This window comes from Eublepharis macularius, chromosome 15 (assembly GCF_028583425.1).
Source record: "Eublepharis macularius isolate TG4126 chromosome 15, MPM_Emac_v1.0, whole genome shotgun sequence".
NCBI classification, from domain to species: domain Eukaryota; kingdom Metazoa; phylum Chordata; class Lepidosauria; order Squamata; family Eublepharidae; genus Eublepharis; species Eublepharis macularius.
Window position 1 is genome coordinate 14,438,515 of NC_072804.1, and position 7,314 is coordinate 14,445,828.

Sequence of the window (7,314 nt, forward strand, 5' to 3'; positions counted from 1 at the left end):
ACATGTCATCCTGTTCCTGCATCTGTATTTGTCCAGTGCTAGCACTGTCAGTTTCAAAGACAGAGTTCTATCCAGCCCACCAGTTAAGATCTGCCTTCCAAGCCCTGTTGTCTGTGCCTCCTTCTTCAGAGGTAAGTGGAGTGGTGAGGAAAGACAGGGCATTTTCTGTGGTGGCACCTTGTCTTTGGAATGCCCCCTTGAGACTCATCTAGGGTTGCCAGGAAGTGCCTGGGAAATGGTGGGAGGGTTATGGGAGGGGATATCATTCCAGGAGAAAAATTAAAAAAACAAAACCTTGCCTACCTATGGGAAGTTTCCATAGAGTTCTGACAATTCCTAGAGCAACCTCGAAACTATGGTAAGAACTTTCAGTCTTGCCGTAGAGTGTTTTCTAGAACTACTCTTTGCTACTTCTGGACAACTCAAGGAACTTCCTTTAAGCAGATGAGGCCTTATTTGTCTTTTAAATTTTTTCCCACCACCACCACTTTCAGCAACGGCTGATGAGACCTGGGGGTGCGGGATCCTCTTCCCCCATCTAGGCTCACCTGGCACCAACTTTACTGTCCTGTTAGGCACCAGGTCAAAACACATCATTTTACCCAGGCTTTTAATTAGAGGTTTTATCTTATCAGCTTTTTAATGGTCTGCCTCCGTTTTATGGATAGTTTTTATCCTGCTTGTGTCCAATTGCGTGCTTGTAATGACTTGTTTTTAATATAGGGGTGATTTTAATTGTAAGATGCCTCAAGCAAGACTCCAAAGAGGTTAATCAATAACAAATTGCATATAGTTAAAGCCAGACATTTGCTCTGTCAAGGGATCTAGGCTTGGCCTGGGACCCCATTTGTGTGAGACTAAGATCCAACCTCATAAATTAAACTGGTCAGTGCACACTTGCGGCCTATAGTCCTCTTCGGCAGTATTCTTTGTGACAATGGTGAGGCCTATGAACTGCCTGGACCCTGCATAAATATGAAGAGCCTGGGCATGTATCCTTGTTTGTTCTGCTGCAGTAGCAGGGCTTTTTTTCAGGGGGAACGCAGTGGAACAGAGTTCCGGAACCTCTTGAAAATGGTCACATGGCTGGTGGCCCCGCCCCCTGATCTCCAGCCAGAGGGGAGTTGAGATTGCACTCCATGCCGCTTGGTGGAGATCAGGGGGCGGGGCCACCAGCCATGTGACCATTTTCTCTGAGGTCAACCCACTGAGTTCCACCACCTCTTTTCCCAGAAAAAAAAAACCTGTGCAGCAGTATCTCCTGCATATTACCCTTCCAATTTCTAATCTACACTCAGTCTCCAGTAGAAGCTCTAGAATTCAAGTGCGAGGATTTGGAAGACTCTCATCCCAGGTTTTCTTCCAGTACCGTTGCTCTTTTTTCCCCATTTTTTACAAGACAATGTTTTTTCCCTTAAAGTGCCTTTTTTTTAAAATTCAATTTTATAAATCAACATAACAGTAAACAACTTCAAACTTATCACATAAACAGTAAATACAAAGTGTAAGGTATAGAAGTAACAATAAGATGTTTTACATAGAGAAATTGATAACAGAATACTATTATTTGCAGTCATTACAGTTAGAAAAAGTATACAGAGTGTAGTGAAACATCTTATACCTAACTATCAAGAATTTTCTGATATAGATGGTTTGGAGGATTTGCTTCTGTTCTGTCAATGTAATCTAAGAAATGCCACCATTTTTCATAGAAGTTGGATTTGTGTACTTTTCTGGTTAAATTATCTGTTATTTTATCTATGATAAGTTGATCCCATACTTTTGAGAGCCAGTGTGAGATTGGTGGGGGTGTCTGTTTTTTCCAAAAATAAGCAATTGAAGATTTTGCTATCGATAGTAGGTTATTAATTAACTCTTCCTGTGAGGGAGGTATGTCACGATTTTGCCAAAGGTTTAAGAAGATTAAAAGAGGGTCCAATGGTATGTCATAATTCGTTGCTCTTGAATGTGGCTTGGCCCTGAAAACCTCAAGACATGAAGGGCAGGTTAGTCTGAAGTTAAGCCCGTGAAGCCTGCTGAAGAGGGTCTAGAGAAGCTGAAGACAGTCTGCAATCAAATCAAGCCCCAAATGACTAAGCAGTATCTTTCTTGCTCCAATCTCAAATTACATATGAGAACATGTGCAGTTTTTCTGGGGGGTCCTGCCCTAGCTTATGCACGCTGAAATCTTGCAATTCGCTATTGAGTTCAAATACAAATATATAGGTCCATCATAACTAATGCTGCAAGTTTCCGTTTTGACTGCAGGCATATGGACTTTATTGACCAAGTAGCTTTCCTGCTGTGTGTCAAGACACATGACACGTATACACTCCTCCGCAGAACACATTAATAATAAACGGGACTTTTAAAAAACCCTCAGTATAGTGTTTTTTTAAAAAAAAAATTTAAGGAAGATGGGAACATTTGAAATATGGTAAGTACCAGCCACTTGTTTTTTTTTTCTTTTTTAACAGAATGACAAATGTGTTAAATTTAAAAGGGCAATTGGGAAATGTAGAGTACAATAATGTCTCTGCTTTCACCCATTTTCTTTAAATGAAGTACAAACTGTAATACATGTAGCTGCAGGCAAGGGTGCACATTAAAACTGCAGCTATGTTTTCTGACTGTATTTGGAACTAGTTGGTTTGCTTCTAGTTCCCAGTTGTGTCTTGTTTGTGTGCATGTGACCGAGAGCGAAGGGGGAAGCAAGACTGACAAAAATCTAGTTGAGCACTTTCTAAAAAGGAATTTATCATTTTAAATACACAAAACTGGACCCTGGTGATGCTTTTTTAATCTGACCAACTGTCCTATTTATTGATTTAAATTTCTCACTTTCCAGGGCCAGCATGGTAACTCTTAGTAACATAGCATAGTGGAGTATTTTTGGAAGTTTAATTAACATCAGGAGGATCAATCTACCATGTAACCATGCTGGGGTAGGGTGGGGGGTTGCTCTAGGGAGTGCAGGCAAATTTCTCATTTACTAACCTGAGTAAATAGGGAGCCAGTGATTAATTTTAATATTTTATACTTGCCAATTTTAATTGTTTTGATATAATATTTTAATGTTTTTATAATGTTTTTACTGTTTTAAACTGTTGTTAAACCGCCCTGAGCCCATCTGACGGGGAGGGCGGTCTAGAAATGTGATTAAATAAATAAATAAATAAATACATACATACATACATACATACATACATACATACATACATACATACATACATACATACATACATAATCTGCCCTGGACCCGAGGATCTGTCATTATTCTGTGGCTGGTATAATCATAGTTTCAAATGTGTGGAAGTACACACAACAAAATTATCTTTGAGAGGCGTTGGCCCTTAGAATGTGTATCGTGCTCTCCTTGTCTGGGGGTGGAGATGAGGGTTGCCAGGTCCCCTCCCCCCTCCCCTCCCCCTCCCCTCTCACCTTTCTGGGAAGTGACGTCATCGTGCAGGACCTCATGCTGCCCCTGGGAGCACTCCCATGTTCTGCAGCGGGCTGATTTTAGCCTGTTTGAGGCTGAATCGGGCCAATTTGGGGCCAAAATTGGCCTGCTACGGAGTGCAGGAGTGCTGCCAGGAGGGCCCTGGAAAGCTCCTGCACTTCACAGCTGGCCAATTTAGGCTCCAAATGTGCCTGATTCGGCACATTTGGGGCCCAAATCAGCCCACTGTGGAGCATGCATGTGCACTGCACTGCCTGGGAACGCACCCAGGGAAGCACAATCCCCCTGCCTTTTCCCCTGCTAGCCAAGTAAGCGGGGCCGGGGGGTGGAGGGTGGGAACAGGGGGTTCCCTGCCTCCAGCGGGGGACTGGCAACCCTAGTGGGGATACCCAGGGCTTTTTTTCAGGGGATATGCAACAGTATGGAGTACCAGTACCTCTTGTGCACTTGGGAGTGTGGAGCTGTTTGCGCACATGTTCCTGGACTGTGCAATTGTGTCATTTCTGGGAAGTGATGTCATCATGCAGGGTCTCATGTTGCCCCGGGAGTACTCTGTGCTCCACGGCAGGCCAATTTCGGCCCATTTGGTGCTGAATTAGGCGTGTTTGAGGCCTAAATTGGCCCCCTGTGAAGCACAGGAACTCTCCAGGGCCTTCCCAGCAGCATTTCCATATACCATAGTGGGCCAATTTGGGCCCCAACTGGTCAAATTCTGTGTCTTCTGCCTTCTCTGTACACAAAACATTGTATTTCCAACAGTTACTTCAGTATTGTTCTAGTACTGCTCTGGAAGGGCCTATTCTTGTTGGTCCAGCCTAGATATTCTCAAGAGATGCCTGAGTGGTGGCTGCTGGTTACAAGGGTGCTTTCCAGGGAAACCTTGGTCTAAGGGAGATTCCCAAGGAAGTCACCTTTCCCTTCCTCCCTTATCCCTGGATGGCCAGGCAGGCAAGCATGGAGGGCAGAGGGCAGATGTGCATGTCAAAAAAGTGAGCAAGGCTGTTTCCCCATGTCTTAAAATAGTGCCACTCACGGAACACTGGCGGTTCCTTTCGCGCGATTTCTGACATCAGCGTTTCCAAAACGGAGGCAGGCCGTTGTGATTCCATTAACAGCCTGTGGGCTGTTAATGGCCTCAGACTTGTGGGAGGGAGAAAGAGGGAGGGAGGGAGAGAGAGAGAGGGAGAGAGAGAGAGAAGCAGCAGAGGGTGGGGGAGAGCAAAAAAGTGACACAGAAAGAGGGAGGGAGAGTGATTGAGAGGAGGGGTGGGGAATGGGCAGGAAGCAAAGGCATGGGGAATAGAATGCCCCCTTCCCACAAGTTCCTTGCACATCCCTGCTTTTATTACATATTTTAAGGACAGATGATTCTGAACACTAAAGCTACCCCATACCAAGCCAGACCATCAAAGTCAGTAGGGCCTATAGTGACTGGCAGTGGCTCTCCAGTGCCTCAGGTTGAGGTCTTCCATATCACCTAGTACTAGGGTTGACAGCCCCCCGTTGGGAACTGGGATCCCCCACTCTCACTGTCCACCCTCGCCTCCACTTATCTGGCCGGGGGAGGACGTGCCGAATTGGGCCTGATTTGGGCCCACGGCAGAGCACGGTTGCGCTCCTAGGGTGACACATACCCTGCGTGATGATGTCACTTCCCAGAAGTGATGTCATCGCACAAGCTGGGAGCACGAGCTCAAGAGTGACAAGTAAAGGTAGGTGCCGGGCCTCCAACCTCCCCCCTGGGGTGTTGGGGATCTGGCAACCCTACCTAGTACCTGATCCTCTTTTCAAAAACTAGAGATGCCCGGGATTGAAGCTGGAACCTTCCACATGTCAAGCGGGTGCCTGGGCCCCTAAGCCATGACCCCTCCCTTCTGCATCATTCTGTGGGTCTTCTGTGATACAGGCCCCAGGTGCAATTCCTGTCCCTTCTCTGTCTCTCCCCACGAAGTGTCTGAACTAAATTTCTTCGGAGAAGAACAGAATTGCACGGAGTATGAACTGCAGCTCTTAATTCTTGGAAGTTAACTTTAGAACAAGTCCAACATTTCCCTCAGCAGGGCCAGGAGGGCTCACAGGAACAGTAAAAATAATGGTAGACAAAGGTCATGTAGTACCTTGTAGGTTTAAAGAGCAGTTGTAAAATTGGTACTTGGGTTTAATTGACAGACATAGCAGCCATTCCAGAATACGTTAATTTAAACCTCTCTGAAGAACATTCTGGTGGTATGACCTGTCCCACAATATGATGTAATTAAGCACGGAAATAACTTAGAGACTTGCAAATAATCTAAAGTTGAAGTTACTATAAAAGCATGAACAATCTTTGTGGAAAACTTGGCAATGATTGAACGTGCTATAATTTAGCAGTATCACAGCATTTATCAAATGAGAGTTTTCCTCTCGGCCTTTGAAAACATCTTCCCTGGATTTAAACTTTTCAGCATCACAGGGGCCCCCTCTTCAGACAGAATGAAAAGGCTAAGCGTAATGGATTTTGAATGCAGAAGCAGCAGGTTTAGATAGCCGTATAGATATTAATCACTCATGTAAAAATGCAGTTGACCTCCGAACAGGAGTTGGCATTAGGATACTAAGGGTGAGTGCCTTGGTCACTTTGACACTCTGGTCCAAGAAACCGAACTTCAAGAATCACCCACCCTTGGTCCTGCCCTGCCACGGAATGCCAGCTCGTTCAAAGCCGTCGGGGCTTCCCTGTTCTTGGTGGTCTCAGCCTCTGAGCACCCTTGCAAAAAGAAAAAGAAAAAAGAAAAAAAGACGTTGCTGCTTTTGTTTGGCGCTGAGACTTCTCCCGTTCGCTTGGACCCTCACTAGCCCTACCCATTCGCAACATAGAGCTCGGGGGGGGGGGGAGCGGCCTTATAAGGCCTCTGTCTCTGCCCCCCTCCCAGAGCTCCCGAATGCCCAGGAAAGCCGTTGCTGCCCCCCTTCTCTGGGGAGGCAAATCTCCCGGTCCCAGACCAAGCGGCTATTGCCGTGGCCAGGTGTGCCACATTCTCTCTTTCTCCTTTGGGCATTGCTCTCAGAAACTTGAAACATTCTGCACTCCTGGAGTTATGCTACTTGGGAGGGATTTGGGGCAAGCCCCAGAATAAGTGGTTGCTTTCTGTACAAGTTATAAGAGTTGGCTTTAAAAAAAAAAAGATTTATCCTTTTAATTGTTTTGTATGGTGATTTTATTGTAAGTGGCTGCTTCTAGTGCTCTGTCCAAAAATGGTGGACAGAAGATCAAGAAAGCCACATTTCCTTCAAGTTTTTTAAAAAACTGCCTGTTTTCTCTTCCTGCCTGATTGATTTTGCTTGGTCACAATCCTGCAAGGATTAACCTTCTCTTTCCTCCTTCAGCCAAGCTACACTGCTCAGGCACCAGTGCACCTCTTTACACGCAAGTCCTCCAGGTTGGAGAGGAGATCTAGCAAGATATTATCTAGTGGCCCCCGCACACTATTTACCCCCACTTTCCTTTCCCCACACAAGAAATGGTGAGCAGCACTTGCCGTCATCCATTTCCTTATCGGGTGTGCCAAGCTGTCCTCTTCAAGGAGCTACAACGACTGTTCGTTCCTCTACATCTCTGAGGACCAAGTCACACACTGTGGAGAAGGCTGCTTTGGTCCAGGGTCTGTGCCTTGTAAAACAGTCAAACGTAGGTTGTGAGTTTTTCTCGGTTCCTGCATTCTCAGTTTCAGATCATGACTGTGAAGAGAGTGGGGAAGGGGCTTCAGCCTCCACCATCCCCATTTCCTGGTCTGAAACAGACTTGGGGATCTCTGTGTGGTCTGCTACTTCAGAGTGACTGTGCCAATGTGGCTCTGGCCAAATAGATACTCGTC